Here is a 24555-nt window from a genome sequence, read left to right on the forward strand (position 1 = left end):
TGGGGGTCCTTGTACATGAAACACAAAGTTAGTATGCAGCTACAGCAAGTGATCAGGAAGGCAAATAGGATGTTGGCCTTTATTGCAAGGAGGATGGAGTATAAAAGCAGAGAAGTCCTGCTACAACTGTACAGGATAGTGGTGAGGCCACACCTAGAGTACTGAGTACAGTTTTGATCTCCGTATATAAAGAAGGATATACTTGCATTGGAGGCTGTTCAGAGAAGGTCCACCAGGTTAATTCCAAAGATGAGGGGGTTGACTTATGAAGATAGGTTGAGTAGGTTGGGCCTATACACATTGGAGTTCAGAAGCATGAGAAATGATCTTATGGAAACATACAAGATAATGAGGGGACTTGACAAGGTAGATGCAGAGAGGATATTTTCACTCATAGGGAAAACTAAAACTAGGGGACATTGTCTCAGAATAAGGGGCCACCCATTTAAAACTGAGATGAGGAGGAATTTCTTCTCTCACAGAGGGTTGCAAATCTGTGGAATTCTCTGCCCCAGAGCGCTGTGGAGGCTGGGTCATTGAATATATTTAAAGCGGGATAGACAGATTTTTGAGTGATGTGAATAAAGGATTATGGGGAGCAGGCAGGGAAGTGGAGCTGAGTTCATGATCAGATCAGCCATCATCTTATTAACTGGCGGAGCAGGCTCGAGGTGACAGGAGGCCTACTCCTGCTCCTATTTCTTATGTTCCTATGTTCTAACAATGGAAAATTCGATGTCTGTGACAAATATTTTGTGCTGAAATATTGACTGGAACATGTGTCACTATTATGCAGATTTGATTCTTTGTGTCTATACTTGTCAGAAATCATCAGTTGATCTATGGGCTATTATTTACGTCAATCACTACGACACATTAGGAACGGCACCTTTAGGCAAGCAGTCAGTCACCTTGGACACGTAGAGAGAGATTTAACCATCTGGGCTAACTAGGATTAGGGCTTTCCTAAGGTACACAATTGTGATATGTAATTCTTAAACATTCTATGTGACTAAGTGTCATGTATATACTTTTGGGATCATTAGGCACTTGATGGCGTCACTGTTGAAGGCCATTTATGTGCACAGATGGATGTGTGTGCAGCCCAAGTATAAAAGGCCAGCCATTTTGTATATTAGTCACTTTGAGCAGAGCCGAGGTCATACCTCTTAGAGTTAAACAGTACTCAGTCTAACAGTTACTGCATACACAACATTTGGCGACGAGGCAACAAGAACCTTTGCATGAAAAAATGAGCACAATTGGATTGTTGGAGCAATTCATGGAAGGAGAAGATTGGGCAGACTTTGTCAGCCATTTGAGCCAGTTCTTCGTGGCCAACAAAATGGTGGAGATTGGCGACGCAGATCGACGCTGGGCAGTGTTCCTCACGGTTTGCGTTCAAAAATTTATGGTCTGATAAAGAATCTACTCCTGCCTGTGAGTCCAACCGAGAAGACCTATGAAAAATTGTGTACACTGGTACAGGACCACCTTAAGCCAGACGAAGGCATCATCATCTCGAGATACAAATTTTATACACACATTCGCTTAGAGGGCCAGAATGCAGTGGAATTTCTTGCTGACCTGAGACGTCTAGCGGGATCGTGTAAGTTCGGGGCTGTGTTGGCAGACATGCTGTGGAACTTCTTTGTAATCGGCATCAACCACGAGGTGATACTGGCAGTGGAGACATTGGACTTGAACAGGACCATCACGATCGCTCAGTCATGCATGACGATGGAAAGAAGTCTAAAGCAGATATGAAAAATCAAAACTCGGCAAGTAATGCAAATATGATGCATTCGGCACAGCGGCACATGGCAGGGCCTACCCGACTGTGTACGCGAAACCTGTGGCTGCCCAAAGTCTGCCAGCGGGAATGCATCCGATTTATCCACGTTGGTGTTGTGGGAGAAATCACCGGCACCAGCTGTGCCGATTTAAGCAATATAGTTGCAAAGGCTGTCTGAGAGTGAGACATCTCCAGCGCAAGTGTCCGCAGATGAGCAAGCGTGCTGCGACACACCACGTGGAGGATGATGGTCAGACTAGCGCGGATCCGGATACGCAATTCAAGATACCAGAGGAGGAAGTGTATGGACTGTACTCGTTCCTAACTAAGAAAAAACCGATAATGATCAACGTGAAATTTAATGGGGTGCCGGTATCGATGGAACTGGACACGGGGGTGAGTCAATCGCTAATGAGCCAGAGGGCATTTGACAAGCTTTGGGATACTAAGGTCGTGAGGCCCAGGGTGAGTCCAGTCAATGCCAAGTTGCACACGTACACCAAATAACTCATAACGGTGATTGGCAGTGCCACAATTAAAATGTCGTATGACAGTCAGTTCACGAGTTACCGCTATGGATTGTCCCAGGCAATGGCACAACACTGTTTGGCAGGAACTGGCTTGAAAAAAATCAGATGCGATTGGAACAACATCAAGGCGTTGTCATCCGAGAAAGATACATGTGCCCAAGTACTGAGCAAGTTCCCCTTGTTGTTCAAACCAGGCATTGTCAGCTTCACGGGAGCCAAGCTGCAGATCCACGTGAACTCGGATGCAAGACCCATTCATCATAAAGCTCGGGCAGTTCCGTATATGATGAGGGAGAAGGTTGAAATCGAACTGGACAGACTCCAGCGTGAAGGGATCATATCACCGGTTGAATTTAATGAATGGGCCAGCCCCATTGTTCCTGTGCTGAAAAGTGATGGCACAGTCAGAATCTGTGGAGACTACAAGGCTATGATCAACAGGATTTCGAAACAGGATCAGTACCTGTTACCGAAGGCTGATGACTTTTAATGCTAGCTGGGGGGGGAAGTCGTTCACCAAACTGGATTTGACGTCAGCCTACATGACACAGGAGCTGGTCGATACGTCGAAGAAACTTACGTGCATTAACACGCATAAAGGACTGTTTATTTATCACAGGTGCCCTTTTGGGATCCGCTCGGCTGCAGCAATATTTCAGAGGAACATGGAGAGTCGACTGAAGTCCGTTCCTAGAACCGTTATGTTCCAAGATGACATTCTGATCACAGGGCGTGACTCCAAGGAACATCTGAACAACCTGGAAGAGGTTCTACATCGTCTGGACAAAGTGGGACTCAGACTGAAACGCTCGAAGTGTGTCTTCATGGCACCAGAGGTCGAATTCCTGGAGAGGAAAATTGCTGCTGACGGCATCAGACCCACGGATGTGAAAACCAAGGCCATTAAGAATACACCCAAGCTGCAGAATGTGATGGAGCTGCGTTCGTTCCTGGGTCTACTCAACTATTTTGGTTACTTCCTAACTAAATTGAGCACCTTATTAGAACCACTGCACATGCTGCTAAGAAAAGACGACAACTGGGTGTGGGTTGCGTCTCAAGACAGAGCTTTTGAGAAAGTTACCAATCTGCTTTGCTCTAACAAGCTGCTGGTACATTATGACCCATGTAAACGTTTAGTATTGACCTGTGATACTTCGTCATATGGAATTGGTTGCGTACTCCAACAAGCTAATGAGTCGGGTAAACTTCAACCAGTCGCATATGCTTCAAAAAGTTTGTCTAAAGCAGAAAGAGCCTACAGCATGGTAGAGAAAGAAGCACTAGCCTGTGTGTATATGGTTAAAAACATGCATCAGTACCTGTTTGGTCTTCGGTTTGAACTGGAGACAGATCACAAGCCACTCATTTCACAGTTCTCTGAAAACAAAGGTATCAATACCAATGCTTCATCCTGCATCCAGAGGTGGGCGCTGACATTATCCACTTATGATTATGTCATTCGCCATAGACTTGGCACCGAGAATTGTGCCGATGCTTTGAGCCGTCTGCCGTTGCCCACACTGGAGGTGGAAACGCCACAACTGGCGGACCTATTGTTAGTTGTGGATGCTTTTGAGAGTGAAAGAACCCCTGTCACGGCTCAACAAGTTAAGATCTGGACCAGCCAGGACCTGATTTTATTGGTGGTGAAGAGTTGCATCCTCAAAGGTGATTGGTCTGCTATACCCAAGCAAATGTGCAAGGAGACCAACCTTTCATTCGTCACAAAGACAAACTGTCTATTCAGTGGATTGTATACAGTGGGGCAATCATGTTGTTATGCCCAAGAAAGGGAAAGAGAAATTTGTAAGTGAGCCACATAGCACATATTGCTATGTGGCTCGGCATTGTAATGATGAAAGCCATCGCCAGGTCTCATGTATGGTGGCCGGGAATTGACTCTGAGCTGGAATCATGTGTGCATCAGTGCCACACTTGCATGCAGCTCAGCAAAGCACCAGTAGAATCGCCGCTGAGTCTGTGGTTGTGGCCGTCCAAACCATGATCCAGGATCCACATAGACTTTGCAGGTCCCTTCCTGGGGAAAATGGTTTTTAGTTGTGGTGGATGCATATTCGAAGTGGATAGAGTGTATAATCATGTCATCCAGCACATCCACAGATACCATTGAGAATCTCAGTGTCATGTTCGCGACACATGGTCTGCCTGACATCATTGTTAGCGACAACAAATTGTGCTTCATCAGTCAGGAGTTTCAAGAGTTCATGAAACTCAATGGTATCAAATATGTAAGGTTAGCACTGTTCAAACCTGCATCCAAATGGCAAGCAGAATGTGCTGTCCAAATCATAAAGCAGAGTATGAAGCGAGTAACTCAAGGGTCACTGCAGACCCGCCTCATGCATACTGCTGAGTTACAGGACAAGACCACACACGCTTACCGGGGTCTCGCCTGGTGAACTAATGATGGAGAGGTCTTAAGACGAAGCTATCTCTTATACACCCCGACTTGAATAATCATGTTGAATATAGAAGGCAAAGTCAGCAAGGGTATCACGATCGTGCAGCTGTGTCACGCGATATTTCTGTAAATGATCCTCAATATGTTCTGAATTATGGTCAGGGTCCCAAGTGGATCGCTGGTACTGTCATGGCCAAGGAGGGCAACAAAGTATTTATTATCAAGCTCAAAAAAGGGCAAACATGCAGGAAACATATGGATCAGACAAAGCAGCGGCACACAGAGGGACCGGAACAGTCGGAGGAAGAGACAATCGACGACCAACCAACCTACCTCCAGTCATCAGAGGATTCAGTGGTCATCAGTGAATCGGGACTTTCAATCACTGACAAGTTCAATGAAAATGGACTTTCAATCCCTGACATGGCCATTGCCACTCCCACCAGGTCAGTCACCCAGCCACCAGTCACAACAGACTCTGAACACTCACCCAAGGCTGGAGTTGAACTGAGACGGTCAACCCGGGAGCGTAAAACACCGGACCGTCTCAATTTGTAAAAGATTGTGTTAATATCTCAGAGAGGGGTATTGTCATGTATTGTCATTGTCACGTGTGTGCAGCCCAAGTATAAAAGGCCAACCATTTTGTCTATTTGTCACTTTAGGGCCTTACTAAAACAGAGCCAAGGTCATACCTCTTGGAGTTAAACAGTACACATTCTAACAGTTATTGCATACACAACACTAAGCATGTGTTTCAGCATTTTAGACACTGCAGGAGCAGTTGCGTAGTATCTTTGCTTACTGCTGGTGTACTTAGGCACCAAACGGCACAGTTACAATAATCAAAGCCCTGCCCCTAAAACAAGAAGTTGGAGATATGGTTATTCCCAACAAATCACTGGGCAGTAAATTATACTGGCACAGATAAAGTTGCACATTAAGTAACTGAAACAAAGGAGATCCACAGTGTGATGAGAGCAGTGGACCAAATGGCTGTAACTTGCGTGGAACAGGACAACTCACCATGATATATTGACATTAGTGAGTACTACTGAACTCTCCACTGTCTCCCATGTCACAAACTGAAACCCGGTTGGATGTGACATCTTCCATCATCAATACCTGTTTTGCAAGGCGAGTTGTTTTTGGGTCACGAGTTAAGACGAGGTAAAACAACAAACTGATCATTCTAATTACACAGTGAGAGAACACACAACAGCGCTCTTAAGATGACATTGTCAAAAACCTTTCAACTTATTACTGGAAACTACAAAATATTTATATATTAATATTTCCTATAGGACAGTTTGACAGATTGCCTAACTATTTAGAATATATGTTAAGAACCAAAGAACATGCCGTCCAAAAAGAGTTTGCCCCAGCCAACTTCACACCAAGTTACAACTAGGTCATAAAGAAAATATTTCATTTTTAACTTCTGACTCTATTGCTGTTAAAATACTGACTCTTGCCAAGTGAAAGGGGAGAAATATTTCACAACGTTGGCTGTAAAGAACTGATTGAAAACAACCTCCTACAAAGGCGCTCGGACAAGTCTCAAAATAGAGAGAACTCGAACGGCCTCTGTAACCACATGGTATGGCACACAGATGGACATACCTCCAGAGGATCTGACATTCACTAGAGGATACACACGTACCATGGTCTGAATATAAATGTGTTCGACCAACAAACGGATTAGAGAATGAGTGTACCAGTAAACTGCCTTGGGGCAAAGCAGTAAAGAACAAAATCCAGGAACATAGCCAATTCTCAGTCTAAGAGGAGCCTACTACAAATAATCAGAATTAAATATCTAGAGTATAATTAAAGTATTGATCCCTACACTCCACATCCCACTGTACAAAATCTCCAAAATGAATTGTTTCAGGATATTATTACTGCTCGTTGTCTTCTTGGGCAACTTGATTCAAAATCTGCCCATATTCTGTATGAAGTCCCTCCACCATACTGGACCCTTCCTCTACATGCCCCAATGTAGACACTCACTCACACACATACACACTTGCCCAAGTATATTAACACACCTACATAGACACATGCAGTGCTTTACTGCTGCAGTCTACCCCACATCTAGTTTCACCTCTTCGCTGCCACAGATTTTTCTATGCAGGCAATCATCTCAGCCCCAGGGCATCGCTGCAGAAATTCCTCAGGGCAATGTCATAGGCCAAACTATCTTCAGCTGCTTCATCAATGACCTTCCCTCCATCATAAGGTCAGAGGTGGGGATGTTCGCTGATGATTGCACAGTGTCCAGTTCCATTCGCAACTCCTCAGATAATGAAGCAGTCCATACCCGAATGCAGCAAGATCTGGATGACATTCAGGCTTGGGCTGATACGTGGCAAGTAACATTTATGACACCCAAGTGCCAGGCAATGACTATCTCCAACAAGAAAGAGTCTAACCACTGCCCCTTGATATTCTACAGCATTACCATCACAGAATCCCCCACCATCAACATCCTGGGGGGTCACCATTGACCAGAAGCTTTACTGGAACAGCCACATAAATATTGTGACTACAAGAGCAGATCAGAGACTGGGTATTCTGCATGGTGTCTCACTTCCTGACTCCCCAAAACCTTTCTACCATTTCCAAGGCACAAGTCAGGAGTGTGATGAAATAATCTCCACTTGCCTGGATGAGTGCAGCTCCAACAGCACTCAAGAAGCTCGACAGCATCCAAGACAAAGCAGCCTGCTTGATTGACACCCCATCCACTACCTTCAACATTCACTCCCTCCACCACCGGCGCACCGTGGCTGCAGTGTGTTCCATCTACAAGATGCACTGCAGCAACTCGCCAAGGCTTGTTCAGCAGCACCTCCCAAACCCGTGACCTCTACCACCTAGAAGGATAAGGGCAGCAGGCGCATGAGAACACCATCACTTGCAAGTTCTCCTCCAAGTTACACACCATCCTGACTTGGAAAAGTATCATGGTTCCTTCATCGTTGCTGGGTCAAAATCCTGGAACTCGCTCCCTAACAGCACTGTGGGAGTACCTTCACCACACGGACTGCAGCGGTTCAAGGCGGCGGCTCACCACCACCTTCTAAAGGGAAATTAGGGATGGGCAATAAATGCTGGCCGTGCCGGTGATGCCCACATTCCAGGAATGAATACATTTTAAAAAAAGACAGAAGATGCAGCTGAAATCCACGAATTTTCTTCATAGTTGATTCACACATATATGATTTACAATGCCATTGCAATACAATCAGACCTTGTTAATACAAACGTACAGTCGTTCCAAGTTTTTTTCAACATCTTTTCGTAGCTACGAAGGAGATTCTGGGCTCCCATTATAGTTCAGTATATAATTGCACTGCTCAGTGTCGAACAGAGGCCAAGGAAGATCACAAATACACTCCCTGGTCTGTGCTCGGTTAGGTTGTGCTGATGTGCTCTGACACAGTAACATATTTAGCAACTGTGTAAAGGTCCATCTCTCCATTTAGGTGAAAGTGCCAAGCTTAACAGAGTCGTACTGCAGCAGAGCAAAAGACAAATTCGTGAGCCTTCAAGGCCCAAGGTGTCACGGGAATTCCTGTGTGCACAGAAAAGCTTTACTTAAAATCTGCTCTGCCTAACCTTTCCCTCCCACTTCCATTTTGCACTCACGATGGCTTTGTGGCTAAAATTAATATTTCCCAAAGTGTTTTTGAGTTATATGGGTTTTTCACACACAAGATGATGTTAGAAGCTACATCAGACCAATGAAAAGCTAGGAGCCGGTCACACAAAATCTGGCATTGCAGGGAAGGTACAGCAGGTTAAGCAGTTATCACATCTGCCAAACAAAAATAATGACTGTTGCATTATGTTTTCTGTAGCTTTTTTTTCACTCTGAATTTGCCGAATTGTAATAATGGAAAGTTAGTGTGTCATAAAACAATGTAATTATTAATTTCATACACAACATTTCATCTCGTTATCTGAAGCTGAAGTGATTTCATAAGCTCGGAGGGTTTGCTACTTGCTTATAAAATGAATGACTAGAATTAAAGCATCTGTTATTATTCTGCGCTGGCTCAGTCAGATATAATAGATGTCGAACACCTGCTTCAGTCTTTGAAAAGTACAAAATGTCTCACGCCTTGTCACATGCTGAGATTGTGAAGCTCGCATCCGGCTGGGAGATGACTGACGCAGAAAATCTTTATACGAGTTTGCTGTCTTGACCGTTTAGCCAAGCAGCTGGCGAACATCTCTTGTACTTATTGACACTTTCATTACGACTTCCTGATGAACCTGCGGAGCACTGAGGCTCCGTTGTGTCTTCCCCGCAGTGCTCGGACAGCTTCTGACAGAATTGCACAGTGGGAAGCTACACAATCTTGCATATTAAAGCAATGTTGGGAATTTAAGAGCGATGCATTTAAATGGGATGTGCTAAGATAAGGCTCTATAATAAACGGATCAAATGCATCACTGAAAAATTACATACATCACATTTGAAAAAAATACACTCAATGAATTGTATTTTTCTTCACAATTTACAACTTTGCAGCTGGGATGCTCATCAGTTCCATCATCCTTGCCTGTGGCTCACTAGGCAGCACCCTCGCTCTCTGTGGGTTCAAGTCCCACTCCAGGAACTTGAGCACAAAAAAAAAGGATCTAAGCTGACACTGCAGTGCTGAGGGAGCGCTGCACTGTTGGAGGTGCCGTCTTTCAGATGAGACGTTAAACCGAGGCCCCGTCTGCTCTCTCAGGTGGACATAAAAGATCCCATAGCACTATTTTGAAGAACAGCAGGGGAGTTATCCCTGGTGTTCTGGCCAATATTTATCCCTAAACCAACATAACAAAAAAACAGATTATCCGGTCAATATCATATTGTTGATTGAGGGAGCTTGCTTGTGCGCAAGTTGGCTGCTACGTTTCCTACATTACAACAGTGACTACACTCCAAAAGTACTTAATTGGCTGTAAAGCACTTTGAGACATCCGGTGAAAGGCGCTATATAAATGCAAGTCTTTTATGTTTCTGAGGCTTGCTTCGAAAAACAACATTTTTGGCTTATGATATCAGTTCCCAGCATCCTCTCTTTCCCTGTTGAGTTAAAAGTGTTGGATAGAGGAGGTGCTGGAAGATTCGGTTGAACATAGAAACATTATGGCCCCGATTTTATCTGCCCCACCTGGCGGGTGGGTGTGTGGGGGCAGTTCAATTAACAGGTGTCAGTTACCCCCAGCGATCCCATGTCGTTCCCGGCCTGTCCCAATATTAACCTGTTTTTTTGAACAGGCGAGCGGGATACCTGCAGGAAGGAAGTGGGGTCCTGTTTTCACGAACAAAAACAGAAAATGCTGGAAAGATTCAGCTGGTCAGGCAGCATCCGTGGATAGAGAAACAGAGTTATCGTTTCAGGTCTGTGACCCTTCGTCAGGACTGGAAAAAGTTGAGAGATGTTACAGATTTAAACAGGTGCAGAGGCAGGGAAAGGGGGGGATGGGAGGAAAAAATAAAAGGGATGGTCTGCGATAGGGTGGAAGACAAGAGAGACTAAACATTGTAAATGGGCACGGCAGAATCATAAACAGCTTCCACCTGAAAAATAGTGGCAGAGGTTATGGTCTAAAATTGTTGAACTGGATGGTGAGTCCAGAAGGCTATAAAGTGCTGAATCGAACGATCTGGTGCTGTTCCTCGAGCTTGTGTTGAGCTTCATTGGATCAGTGCAAGAAGCCGAAGACGGAGAGCTCAGAGTGGGAGTGGAGCTGGGAATTAAAGTGACAGGCGACCGGAAGCTCAGGGTCATCCTATCGGACTGAACGGAGGTGTTCCGCAAAGCGCTCACCCAATCGACGTTTGGTCTCCCCTCTGCACGTGGTTAAACTCTGTTACAGCTGTAACTTTTCCAGTTCTGACGAAGGGTCACAGACCTGAAACGTTAACTCTCTTTCTCTCTCCACAGATGCTGCCTGACCTGCTGAGTATTTCCAGCACTATCTGTTTTTGTTTCGGATTCCAGCACCCGCAGTATTTTGCCATTGTTCTGTTTTAAGGAGGTCAATCAGGTCCGATGAAGTCATCAGGACCCGATCAGTGATATTAACCAGAGGCCTGAGCAGGGGAGGGGGCCAGTGGTGGCTACCTCTCAGGTAAAGCCAGCTGGGAGCCAGATCCTGGGTTCAAAGAGGGCCAGCAGATAAGATTAACATTAATTTTTCAGGTTTTCTTATGGGCCAGGAATGGCAGACGTGCTCCTCCGGGCCTCACTTGAACCCAGCTTCCCCACCCCCACTCCGCCCAATCGAGCAAAGGAACACCCCTGCCCCCCTCCCCAGCTCCCCCTCGCCACAGCCCAAATCTCCAGTCTCTCCCCACCCCACCACAGCCCCGATCTCCAATCTCTCCCCACCCCACCACAGCCCCAATCTCCAGTCTCCCTCCCACAGTCCCAATCTCTAGCCCCCAGCCCCAATCTCCAGCTTCTCCCCCAGCCCCAATCTCCCTCCCCCAGCCCCGATCTCCATCCCCCAGCCCCGATCTCCATCCCCCAGCCCCGATCTCCATCCCCCAGCCCCGATCTCCATCCCCCAGCCCCAATCTCCATCCCCCAGCCCCGATCTCTAGCCCCCAGCCCCAATCTCCCTCCCCCAGCCCCAATCTCCCTCCCCCAGCCCCGATCTCCAGCCTCCCCTCCCCCCCCTGCCCCCTGCCCCGATCTCCAGCCTCTTCACCCTAGCCCCAATCTCCAGCTTCTCCCCGTTCTCCCCCCTTCCCACCCCCCCCAAAACTCCCGATTGCAAGCCTGGAGCTAATGATTCCTTCCGAGTGCCGTGGACCACCTCACAGAACAAACTGGTTAAATGACTTCCTTGAATAGTGCACACAGGAATTTGACATGAAAGCATGAAGCAGTGCTAAAAATAAGTGCAGAGAGGAATTTCAACTCCCAAAAATTAAATGACTAAATAACACTCCATTCACTATATTACTCCAGTTATTCTCAATTCAATTACGAGGAACATTTTGAAGGTGTTTTTATTTTCCTGACCATCCATCAATCCACCAGCGTTTTCTTTCCTGGTTACTCCAGGCACAGCCTCGTTAGCCGCTATGGTGTTCACTCTTAAGTAGCAACGCTGTCATTTTGAGAGAGAAGGACTGTATCGGGACCTGCTACCTATCGAAAAATAAAACTGGATCATTGTCATTCAGAAATCAGAATTGATGAGAAAGCACATATGAATGGAATGGAAACAGATTCACCACTACAGTCTATTTTCCCTTTAAGACCATCACATAAAGTATACACTAAGGCCTAGCTATCAGCAAAGCAACTCTTGGAATAGTTTATCCAAAACTGACTCCAGCCAAACAAAATTAATCTCAGACTGGAAGGAGTCAGACTATAACAAACCTCAGCCCATTGACTGAAAACTCATTAGAACCAAATATGCTGTAGCTTATCAATTGCACCACTGGGCTCCAACACCCAGTGCTCTCAAGTGCAAACATGACATGGGATGTGTTAAGTATGGAAGAACTCCACAAGACTGAGTACTGTGAGCTAAAACTGATGTGACCCTAGTCTCTTTCATACAACTCCAGAGTGCCTAAGCAGCCTGGCAGACAAGCTTTTATACTCCCTTGCACAAGGTATGCAGGTGTCCCTTGGGCCCTCAACAATTGCGCCCTCTGGTGGCAAGTCTTACACAGTTACAATGTTTACATACATAACAGGATGCACCTTTTGGTTAAGGTTTAGTCTTAGTAATGAGCTTTCCTTCCCAGTACCCAGCAGCAACCTACGGGTGGTCTTTGAAGAGTAAATTATATTTAATCAAAGTGTGAAGTATATAGATTCTGGCCATGCAAGAAAAATATCTGCATTATAATCGTCATACAATCTACCTTCTAAGACAACCCTAATTCCCCAAATACCTGCCTGTACAGATAAGCCCTTCCCACACACGTTGTGTGTCCTGGTGAGTCTTGCACATGTTACAGTTTTTTATTGCAAATTTATTCCAGTGAACCAGGTTAAACTGTCCAATCTCAAGCAAACACTTTCCCGCATATATAGTATTAACAGCAGCATTCAAAGATATGCAAAATAGCTGCTAGACAGACTATTGAAGCTTTCAAATCCTCATTATTTTAGAGTAGATACTTCAATGCAAGGTGGGTGGTTCATAGTTAACAGTATTCCGTTGTCATATTGTAAGTGCATTGCCTAGAGATTTCTGACTGATAGCAACCAATGAATACTGCCTCAAAAAAAAGTAAAAATTATCGCTGAGAGCTGCTTAGAAGGAATAGATGCAGGATACACGATGGGGACTAGGGATCCAACTGGAATACACATTGCATGTTAGGTGTAAAGGGATAAACAATGATAAATTCCCTATACAGGCAATACTTAACGGGGAATAGAACGTCTAACAATAGGAAACAATGACATGTAGCTTCCATTCTGGGCAACAATATAATATATATGAAGGGGTGAAATTTCCCACCGCCCGAAACGAGTCGCACCTACCGCTCTTGGGGCCCGAAATTGGTCGATGCATTAAGTCCACCCATTTCTCAGCGGTTTGCCGGCAGTGTGTCGTTTCAAACCGCCGAGACCGAAGAGGACAAAATTGGTCGATTTTTTTTCGGCGGTATGTCGGCGGTATGCCAGCGGTCTGCAGCGGGCGGTACGTAACCTATTAGCCGATCCAGATCGACTTTCTGTTCGATTGCCGGTGCAGCACAGAACTGCACATAGGCGATTTTTTTTTTCTCGTTTTTTTTTAAACAGAGCGTTTTACCCGAGATTTCGGGGGTCAGGAGTCACCTACGCATGCGCAGTGAGTAGAAGAGGAGAGAGAGAGAGTGAGAGTGAGAAGGAGCAGCAAGCTAGCCGACGGGCAGTTACTTTAAAAACACATTGCAGAGTTAAAAAATATTCATAACAACTAATAAGTCTACAGTTTGAAGAATAAGACATATTTTACAAAGCAAAAATCATAACAACAGAAATATTATGGAAATGTTAAAAAAGAAATCCAAGCGCAGGAACATTGAGAAGGACAGGAGTTTGAGGGCGCTCGCCTTCGATGAGATGGAGTTACCTGCCCTTCTCGAGCATATCACCGAGAGATACTCCGAGCTAACGCAGGGTGGTCGTGGAAAGCCACCCACCCCCCCAAAGGAATACAACATAATATGGGATGAGATCAGTGTCCTCCACAAGTACCATGGTACATACTGGGGAAAGGTGCCGTAAGAGGTGGAATGACCTGGTGAGGGTTGCAAAAGTAATGATTTTATTTATGCACCCCCCATGTACCATGTAAATGTAGGTTCAGTGTCACATGGATGATGTTATTTATCTTAAGGTTACAGTGATGTATTTGTGCTTTCAGGCAATGACATGTGTGGTGTGTGGGTATGTGTGTGTGTGTGTGTGTGTGTGTGATGTTAAATGGATTGAAGATTTTTACTTTCATTTACTTTACTTTCTGCAGAAGAAGACATCTGCAATAGCAGCCAATCAGCAGCGTACGGGGGTGGACCCACAACCCATGAGCCTCTGACTGACATTGAGATCCGTGCCCTGTCCCTGGTCGGGGATAGCAACCGTGCCACCACCGGCATTGGAGCTGACCCACTCACACAAGATGGTAAGTTGAATAAAATGCAGTCTGTGTTGCGGTCCTCTCATGTCATGTAATGTAACTGTAACTGTAATGTTGGCCTGATGTAATGAAATGTAAGTTTATTGCACTGTAATGTTGGCCTCGTGTGATGTACTGCAATGTTGGGGGCATGTAATGCAATGCATGTATGTATTGTCTGTCTGCGATGTAATGCAGTACTGCAGCAGTGGCGGACATTTAAGACAGACTGTGATAAGTCACTGTACTGTGTACTAATGTAACCCTGACCCCTCCTCTGGTGCCAAGCTTTTTTAAATGTTGTTTTGTACTTCCAGACTCGGATGATTCAGACCACACCGACACAAACGACAGACCCACTGCCTCCACCTCTGGCATCACCTAGCCCTCTCCTGACTTCACCACTGGCAGAGATGAGGAAGATGAAGAGGAAGAGGAAGAGCTGGTGATCCTGCAGCCAGTGGAGGTGGAGGTGGGGGTGGAGATGGAGGAGGTTACACCAGCTCCATGTGGGACAGCTGGAACATCCTCCACCACCGAGTCAGTATTCAGGGGATTCCCCCATGGCTCCTCTGATTCGGTGGGACCAAGCCGTGTGCAGCAAGGCACCCCCAGTGTTGCAACGCCTTTGCTGCAGCGACAGAGGTTGGTGCAGGAAAAGTCGGTTGCTGTAGGCATGTACCAGGACATGATGCATCTGTCACAGGCCGGCATCGACATAGGTCGAGAGCTGCTCAAGGCCATGACTGCGATAGCCGCAAACATCGCGGCTCTATCAGAGCGGCATTCGGAGGATATGTTGCATCTGATCACCGCGATGGAGCAAACCGCCGACTCCGTCGATGCAATGCGGTAATCGACGGGATCGGGACATGGCGTGGATCCCACCCCCCCTCCCCATGCCATAGTAGTCAGGTCGACAGCACCAGAGGGTGGGGAGCGGACAACATCTTCCAGCGCTGAAACCACGCCTTCCACATCGCGAGCTTCTCCTGAGCCCTATTTATATTGCGCCTGCAATGTCTGACCCCCAACAACAGCAACAGCACTTGGGGTGCGGTGCTGCACGCCGGCTTGGTACCAGCACGGAGAGGTCCGGGCTCAGAGGCACTGGGAAAGGGAAGGGCGGGAGTAAGAAACAGGGGGATGAGGGGGAAATAGTCCCAAGGGTGGTGTAGCACATGGTCGAGGCCGGGGGCGAGGTCATGGTCGAGGACAGTAAAATGTCTTTTGTTGTACATGTTTGTTGAATAATTTAAGTTTGATTTGTAAAAGTTTATTTAAGTTGTAAAAATGTTGTTATTAAAGTTGTTACAGTTGTTTTATATTTATAAGTTTCACAAAGTTTTAAAATTGTTGCATATTTTTGACATTTTTACATAAACATTTGAATTGAATTTAAGCACTCTTGTACACTGTCAAACTTTTGGGGTAACAGTCATCAGGGTCTCAAAACGCAGCTCTCCACATTCAAGCAAAGCGTTCATTTATAAACTTTCTCTATTAGACAGGTTGTCAGCAACACAGGCTGAGATCGTGCAGGCCCCATTCTTTTTAAATCTCGACAATATTTTTCAATGAAAAAAATGTAACTAAAATGCCTTCCATCTTAATAAGTTACTCAGTAACAATAAAGATACCCTTTCCACTCTAAATCGCACTGTAACGTCGCTGCTCATCTCTGAAATACAGAGGTGCTGCTTTAGCTGACAGTTCCCGAGTTCCAAATGGCGGCTCCGTGCACTCCGCCCATTCCCGCCAACTTAACATTGCGTAAAACCACCTTTTCCAGGACCGTATGCAGCTCCGGTGGTATGTTGGCGGTACGCGATGAAAATCGGACATTTTGGGCGATATGCGCTTGGTCCTGCACGGCGGACGGTGTGCATACCGCTTGGTATGTCAATGATGAATATTCCGCTGAGCGGTATGTAGCTGTTTTTTGACCAAAATCGCATTTTTGGCCGGTAGTGGTCGGTATGTCGACCAATTTCGGGCCCTTTAAGTGTTTCGTCAACAATGCGGAGAAATTCAGCACTTTGTGGGGTTTTTTGCAGCGGGGCGGAAGTGCCCTCATCATCGGGGTGGAAGCGCGGTCGGGTTGCAGTAGCCGTCACTAGCGGGGTGGGTCAGTGACCGACGCTGCAAATCATTAGCGCGCACTGATGATGTCATCGCTCTGGCGCGTCACAACGTCCCTCCCCATCAGTTAAAGGGGAAGGGCCACTGCGAACTCTGCAGCCGCTTTAGTGGCAAACACTGGCAGCCGCTTTAGTGGCAAACACTGGGCCCCAGGGAGGGTTTCGGTTGGGCCAGTGGACTGGCACCCATGCCAGGCTACCTGTTGACGGCCCGGCCGAACCCGCGGCCATAATTGCCCGCCCGACCTGGAAGTCGGCCGGGGAAAAAAAATAACATGGCGTAGCCGGCAACACCACCTCCCCTTTAAGGGTGGCCGTGCCGCCAAGCCATTGAGAATGCACCGACAGAAAATGCTGGGGCAATTCCGAAAAGTGGCAATTTCCCATGGGACAATTTCGTGTAGGGGTCAGCGGGTGCATGGCAGGGCGGGAAAACGTGGAGGGGGGGCGGGGGGGAGCGGTCCCCTACACCGCTCCAAACCTGAGGAAGAGACATTTCTAAAATGGTGGCACCTCCGCGGAGACTTGGAGGCCAATCCGCACCGACCCGTGGTCACCACTTTCAGGCGGCCACAGGCCTTGTAGAAAGGGCCAATTTTGGCCCCAGAGTATATACACTGGAGAACAATTATATTTAGTGATGTAATACTGGAAGACTTAAGCTGGGAACAGTTCGATAGGGAGCTTGAACATAAAGGAACAGTGGAATGTGAACAGAACACAGGAATGGAGAGATTATGGTCTGGGAAAAATGCAAAAGAGAGGTTGCACACAAAATTAGACAGAATACGCAGAGGGAAATGTGGACTGTTGACTTTATTGTACAAAAAGGTTAATCATGAAGGGCATTCAGAGTAAAACAGACATTGCTGGAAAGAAACGGGGCTCTATAGCGCTTGTTCTTTTAGGCGCCACCCGGTATCCTAACGGTCAAAAATGGCGACCGAGATGTGCATGCAGACTTCCAATAGGAAGTGTGCCGAACGCCAGCTTGGTGAAGTGTTCGCGCACGCACCTGGTGACCATCGACAATATGCAGAGCAGATAGATGGTGATGTCAATCGGTGTGCAGGGTTGATTTGACACCGGTGCTGCCATTTTCGAATGCCACGCTCCAACCTGTGCTGTGTCTTAACCTGACACAGCTGAACATGACGTTAAACAGCACGAAGGATCCACCACCAGTGCTACGTAAAGGGGTCAAAACATGTTTACAGGTTAGTTGCTTATTTCTTTTGGCTGCTGGTGCAATTGCATGCATTTTTGAAGTCAGTGGCTCAGTGGGTAGTACATTCGCCACTGAGTCAGAAGGTTGTGGGTTCAAGTCCCACTCCAGTACTTTGGCGCAAAAATCTAGGCTGAGACTCCAGTGCAGTACCGAGGGAGTGCTGCATTGTCGGAGGTGCCATCTTTCGGATGAGACATTAAACTGAGGCCCCATCTGGCCTCTCAGGTGGACGGAAAAGATTCCATGGCACCATTTCGAAGAAGAGAAAGGGGTTTTTCCCCCGGTGTCCTGGCCAATCTTTATCACTCAATCAACATCACTAAAGCAGATTATCTGGGCATTATCACATTGCTGTTTGTGGGAGCTTGCTGTGCGCAAATTGGCTGCTGTGTTTACTACATGACAACATTGACTACCCTTCTTCAATTGAACAGTGGATAAGGCTAGTGGTGCAGTTGGTAGGATGTGCAATTTGAAGATGAGCTCACTGGGTTAAAAATTCAGTATGGCACTGTTTGAGGCAGTGACACCCCCGATCGCTAATTTAGCATCGGGCGCTGATTACCGCCTCCAACCGGGATATTCACTTTTAGCGCCCCGAGAGGGGAATGGAGCTCTAACTGAAGTGTTCCACACCTCTCTTGGGGCGCTAACGGGGTGGTAGCGATGGAGCGCTACTGAAGTTGAGGCGTTAGGATACCGGTATCCTAGCGCCTAAAGAAGAAGTGAGGTGGAACAGGGAAAAACTCAAGGAAATGGAACAAACATTAGCAACAGTCTTCTAGAGGTCAGCAAGGTCAGTAACTGTAAATAAAATGCAATGTGAACACTTACCGGGTCAGTCCTTCAGCTATCATCCCGGATCCTCTGCGCATCAACGGATTTCCCCGTCAGGAGTAGCGGCAGGCGCTACGGCAGGCGAAAGCAGTCAAGTTGGTGAACGCGGTGCTAAGAGGGCATTGCCCACGCGTGATGTCACCAAATGGGTGGCATTAGAGTGCGCAGAGTTCAATGACAGCGCCGCCACTAAACCAACAGGCTCTCATAGCGCGGCGCTCGGCTGGTAGGCGCTTAGCGGCCGGTTAGCGCCCCGCCTGGGCACTAACGGGTAACGCTAAGCCAATGAATTTCCAGCCCACTGACCTTGACAATCCATGCAAGTTCATTAAACTTTTCCCGCACTGCATCCATGTTGTTGGAGCAACACTCCTCGCATTGATCTCCGGCCCTGCTTCTTGACGCTGACTCCTGAGCATGCGTCTGGAGGGCCCCCTGCCCCCTTGCAGATACAGGACATCTCTCCTCCTTTCCACTAAGACCTCCAGTGCAGGGTCTGAAAACGGTGCACGCTCTCTCGCATGTTCAGCCATCGCTCAAAATATCAGAGCACAGAATCGGGAAGGAAGGGATCGGTTGGTCTCAATCTTTGAGACAAAGAAGTCCATGAGTTCCTCACACTTTTTGTTGGAGGCGAGTGTGGTGGAGACAGGGGAGAGGGGTTTAAGGAGATGGTTAGCAGCAGAGAATAGTAGCAGGGTGTCATCTTTGCATTCCAGAATGATCCTGGAATAGTGAGCAGTTTTTGCAGACAAGAGTAGGACCCGATAATGCTTTTTGTAGTCGAGCATGTGGCAAAGGGTAAGTAGCATCCAGCCATGTTCTGAATGGAGAGCAGGGGTGGGTCTGCCCCGTCCCATGAAAGAAAAATAGGTAAAGGATTGATTGGATTTGTAAATGGATAGATTTGACACAAGAAAACGAGAAACAGCAACAGTTTCTGTGAATAGTTTTTTGGAGAGCTGATTGATGTGCCAATCAAAAAGGTTCAGATCGGGCGAAAGTTGAATAGAAATTTCACAATGAATGGGAAATTCCGTTCCCCGTTGTGTGCCAAGAAGCCACTTTTCCATTTGTGCACAAAGTAATTTACTGAGACCAAGGTGGATAATCTAAAGTAACATTTTTGAGCACGCACATTCTGAATGATAGAAAATTTTCAATCAGTTTTCAGAAACGAGACAGGGGAGAGGGGTTTAAGGAGATGGTTAGCAGCAGAGAATAGTAGCAGGGTGTCATCTTTGCATTCCAGAATGATCCTGGAATAGTGAGCAGTTTTTGCAGACAAGAGTAGGACCCGATAATGCTTTTTGTAGTCGAGCATGTGGCAAAGGGTAAGTAGCATCCAGCCATGTTCTGAATGGAGAGCAGGGGTGGGTCTGCCCCGTCCCATGAAATCCACTCTCAATCAGCAGGAATTGGTACTGAAACAATTGTTCTTGTCTTCGGAACTTAGAACTTTGGCCAGTTACAAAACTGCTGGGATTCTGGTGCAGAAAAATAAAGTGTTATCTGATGGAGAGACGGTGAACGAGAGTATGCCGATAGTCATGGATACTTTACTGGACAGCAATGCACCATAAATCAAAAAACTAAATGGTGCAGAAAATTCAAGAGCTGCAGTTGAGTCACCAGACAGTTTTTCATTGCTTTCCGCTTCTGTCTGGCAGCATCAAAGCTCAGCAGAAAGTTGGGCTGGAAGATTCGCTTGCAATTTTCTCTTGCAATGGATAAATCCTGCAACATTCGTGGCAATGCTCGGTGCGATTTGTTCAGCTAAACTTTGAACTAAGAAGAGCTACTGGCGTTTACAGGACGGAAATACCTCAACATGTGGTTCTGACATTTTGGCTGCTGCAAAACCGATTGGAGTGAACCTGGACAATGTGGTCTCAGCTCACCACTGATGGTCCATATGCCAGGATTGGTCAAAATTCTGCTTTATGGTGTTGTGAAAATCTCGGAGTGATCAGAAGCACAGAGCAGTCCCTGGTCACCTTCCACTGTACAATTCACCAAGAGACATTCTGCATTCAGATGGCGGCTGATGATTGGTTGAAAGCTGTGATGGAAACTGTATATAGACATGGTCAATTTTACAAAATCCAATGTGCTAAATCATCGGCAGTTTATCGAAAGAAACTAATGCCCCATATTCAGAAATTGTGAACTTTGCTAAGATGCGCTGGCTAAATCAGGGCAACCCATTGGAAAGGTTCGTCAAACTGCTGCACAATCGGAAACTTTCTACTTATACGGCTCGGTGTCAAATGTTTATCTCATAATACTCCTGTGAAACGCCTTGGGACGTTTCACTACGTTAAAGACGCTATATAAAAACAAGTTGTTGTTGTTGTTGAGAAAGGCAAACTGGACAATTTCTTGCAAATCAAAAATGTAGCTTGGACGTGTGATCGGTCCTTTCTCGCCGATATCTCCTGACTGATCAGAATGTGAAACTCTCAGGGAAAAGGAAAGATACTACGCTCTGGAATTTCAGGCAAAGCCGAAACTGTTCATTCAGCAAATTGGAAGAGCAAAACTTTGCTCACTTCCAAAATTGGCAGCGGCACACAGTTGACCATGATTTTGAGCGAGATTACCATGCTTTGAAAAAATTTAAGAAGGCATTTGGCGATTTTGACGGTTTCAGTCTGGCCTTTCAGGTCATGAAAGATCCATTCTGCTTTGGCATCAGGAACTCGTGCAAACTACTGGGACTGCTCTCTGGACAGACATGGCTTGGAGATAGACCTACTGATACATGACCGAGACCAACTCTATCCTTGAAATGCCCCGACTGTGGAAGAATATCTGGTTCTGAGAATTGCTGCCACAAAACTGTGCTCTATGTTTGGCTCAACTTGGTTGTGCGAGTCAACATTCCCAGCAATCACTAATGAAGTACTGCTCGCAACTGCTCGCAACTTCTCGACAAAAACCGAGAAGCTGCACTAAGATGTGTTGGGCCTGGAAATTACTTTTCAGAATTCCAAACGTTGGTTTAGAAGAAGAACGGCAAAGTTTCGCACTGCACGGTGGCAGATGTTTGTGAAGTACTTAACTGTGTTGCGTGAGTGTACGTAAGGCGTTTTCTACTAAAATCAGTGCATGTGGTTGAAACAATGGTGCCCTAGCCATTGTGGACAATACTTTGTTAACACTGCGTCAATGTGTCAACTGTGGCTCAGTTGTCAGCACTCTCGCCTCGGAGTCAGAAGGTTGTGGGTTCAAGATCCATTCCAGAGATTTGAGCGCAAAATCTGGGCTGACCGAGGGAGTGCTATATTGTCGGAGGCGCCGTCTTTCGGATCAGTTGTTAAACCGAGGCCCGTCTGCTCTCTCAGGTAGACGTCAAAGATCACGTGAAAGTATTTCGAAGCAAAGTAGGGAAGTTTTCCCAGGTGTCCTGCCCAATATTAATCCCTCTACCAACAGCATCAAAACAGATGATTTGTTCATTTATCACATTGCTGTTCATGGGATTTCGCTGTCGCATTTCATACATGACAACAGTGATTACATTTCAAAAGTACTTCATTGGCTGTAAAGCACTTTGCAACATCCTGAGGTTGTGAAAGGCGCTATATAAATGCAAGTCTTTCTAACATACTTGCAACTAGATTGCCATTGATTATTGGATTACTACTGCGCTATTGTCTTCACATCTGGGATGCACACATGCATTTGACTAGTATACTGCATTTATCAAGGCCTATACATGTAAGTTCGGAAAAATAAGTTACCTTCTTTGGAAGTTCTATATCTTTAAACAGAAAGACCGAATTACTATTTAGATTTTTTAAAGTACCAAAAGTGGCTTTTTACAATTCTCATCACTTGCAGTGTGGGGTTTTTGTGCCATTTCATTTGCGAAAAATTGCAAACTAATGTAAGGTTAACTTGATGTTTGTGACGCAAAAGTGAGGGAAAGTGTAAGACACCTTTTAATAAATGGGAACAGCTGCTGAACATTAATGTTTGACTACCAAGGCAGACGCAGGCCAGCATGCTAGTTTTGAAATCCAGTTAATTGCAAACCTGATTGTAGCAACTCCATCTTGGAGAAGCTTTAAAATCCACAAAGCTGAGTCTCTGCAGAGTAACCAGGGTTGTATTATATTAGAAATTAAAATGGAATAAATAGCGTTTCCCAATTGGAACGGTGCCAGAAAGTTAGTTAAATCGACATGGTTTCTCAATAACCTGAACCAGGATCAATATCTCACTTCATCTGTCACACCATAACGTAGATAAACGAATCAGTCAACTAATCAAATGCACACTCTGTAAACTAGGTCACCCTTTCATAACTATGTATATTATACAGATTGCTTCTCACACAGAAGCAGAGGTAATGTGGTAACATCAGTGATGAGTGAAGTATTGTTACACTAATGATGCCTCCCACCTAGACTCTGCCTGCAGCTTATTAAGTAATTCACCGATCTGCAGCATCCGAGTCAATTTCCCTTGAGAGGGTGGTGGTGAGCTGCGTTCTTAACAACCGAGTGGCTTGCTAGGCTCTCTCAGAGGGCAGTTAAGAGTCAACCGCATTGCTGTGGCTCTAGAGTCACACATAGGCCAGCCGGGTAAGGACAGCAGATTTCCCCAAAGGACATCGGTGAACCAGTTGGGTTTTTAACAATAATCCGGTAACTTCATGATCACCATTACTGATGCTGGCTTTTTATTTAATTAACTGAATTTAAATTCCCCCAGCTGCCGTGGTGGGATTTGAACTCACGTCTCCGGATCATTCGTCCATGTCTCTGGATTACTAGCCCTGTAACATAACCATTATGCCACGGTTCCCACTTTAGGGCAATAAATGCTGGTTTTGCCAGCAACGCCCACATCCCATGAGCGAATAATTAAAAAAAATAGTTGGAACTGATATTCTGAGAGAATTTATGATTACTTGCATAAATTGGGAACACTGAACAGATATTGGATGCTTTCATTTTTTTTAAATCAGTACTGTAAAGTGCATATTTTAAACATGATTTGTATCGACAAATCTTCCCAGAACATAAATACCAATTTTCTTCAGTAATTTAAAAAGTCTAGCCTATAAATAGTTGAAACCTTGTCCCTCCTACAGTGTGTAGTTAACCAAAAAGATACTGCTCGCTCACATTAACTTTCAACGGCAAAAATCCACTTTTTCCAATATGGATTTAACTGCCTCGCACACAACTCAACAGGATGATCAGAACAATAATGACTGGAAAATTACTCTCAACATCCGTACATTGTCCTACAGCGATTGATTTATCCAAGCATAGTTTTATTTTTCAAAGAGCACCTTTGGAAAGTCGGTTGGAAGGGAAGCCCAAGCAACGCACTGTAAGAAAGCACAGAGAGGCTCCCTGGACTTTCGAGATCACCTTGCAGTCAGAGCCACGGTGAGTTTGAACTCAAACCAGTGCGAGGCAAAGTCCTTTGTATGTCAAAAGCAAAATACTGCGGATGCTAGAAATCTGAAATAAAAACGGAAAATGCTGGAAATACTCAGCAAGTCAGGCAGCATCTGTGGAGAGAGACACAGAGTTAAGGAAAGGTAATCGACCCAAAACGTTACTATAAAAACAGATCTTTGTGGGCCCTTGCTCTGCGCAAATCTGCTGCTGTGTTTCCCTACATTACAACAGTGACTACCCTTCAAAAGTGCTTCATTGGATGTTAAAGCATTTTGGCACATCCTGAGGTCATGATAGATTGAGTAGACTGGGTCTTTACTCGTTGGAGTTCAGAAGGATGAGGGGTGATCTTATAGAAACATTTAAAATCATGAAAGGGATAGACAAGATAGAGGCAGAGAGGTTGTTTCCACTGGTCGGGGAGACTAGACCTAGGGGGCACAGGCTCAAAATACGGGGGAGCCAATTTAAAATCGAGTTGAGAAGGAATTTCTTCTCCCAGAGGGTTGTGAATCTGTGGAATTC

The 24555-nt window shown here is 45.8% G+C and overlaps 1 protein-coding gene and 1 long non-coding RNA gene across 2 annotated transcripts in view; one reads left to right on the top strand and one right to left on the bottom strand.

Moving 5' to 3' along the window:
• LOC139233855 (uncharacterized) overlaps positions 1-14935 on the top strand; it is a 37358-nt gene extending 22423 nt beyond the window's left edge. The window contains exons 2-3 of the long non-coding RNA XR_011588228.1: positions 14252-14407; positions 14719-14935. This is a non-coding gene — a long non-coding RNA (uncharacterized lncRNA). The remainder of the gene's footprint in view (positions 1-14251; positions 14408-14718) is intronic.
• The window catches only part of asic2 (acid-sensing (proton-gated) ion channel 2), a 515434-nt gene that overhangs the window by 477818 nt on the left and 13061 nt on the right, over positions 1-24555 (bottom strand). The gene's annotated exons all lie outside the window — the stretch shown is intronic.

The sequence above is a fragment of the Pristiophorus japonicus genome, chromosome 21, assembly GCF_044704955.1.
Source record: "Pristiophorus japonicus isolate sPriJap1 chromosome 21, sPriJap1.hap1, whole genome shotgun sequence".
NCBI lineage: Eukaryota > Metazoa > Chordata > Chondrichthyes > Pristiophoridae > Pristiophorus > Pristiophorus japonicus.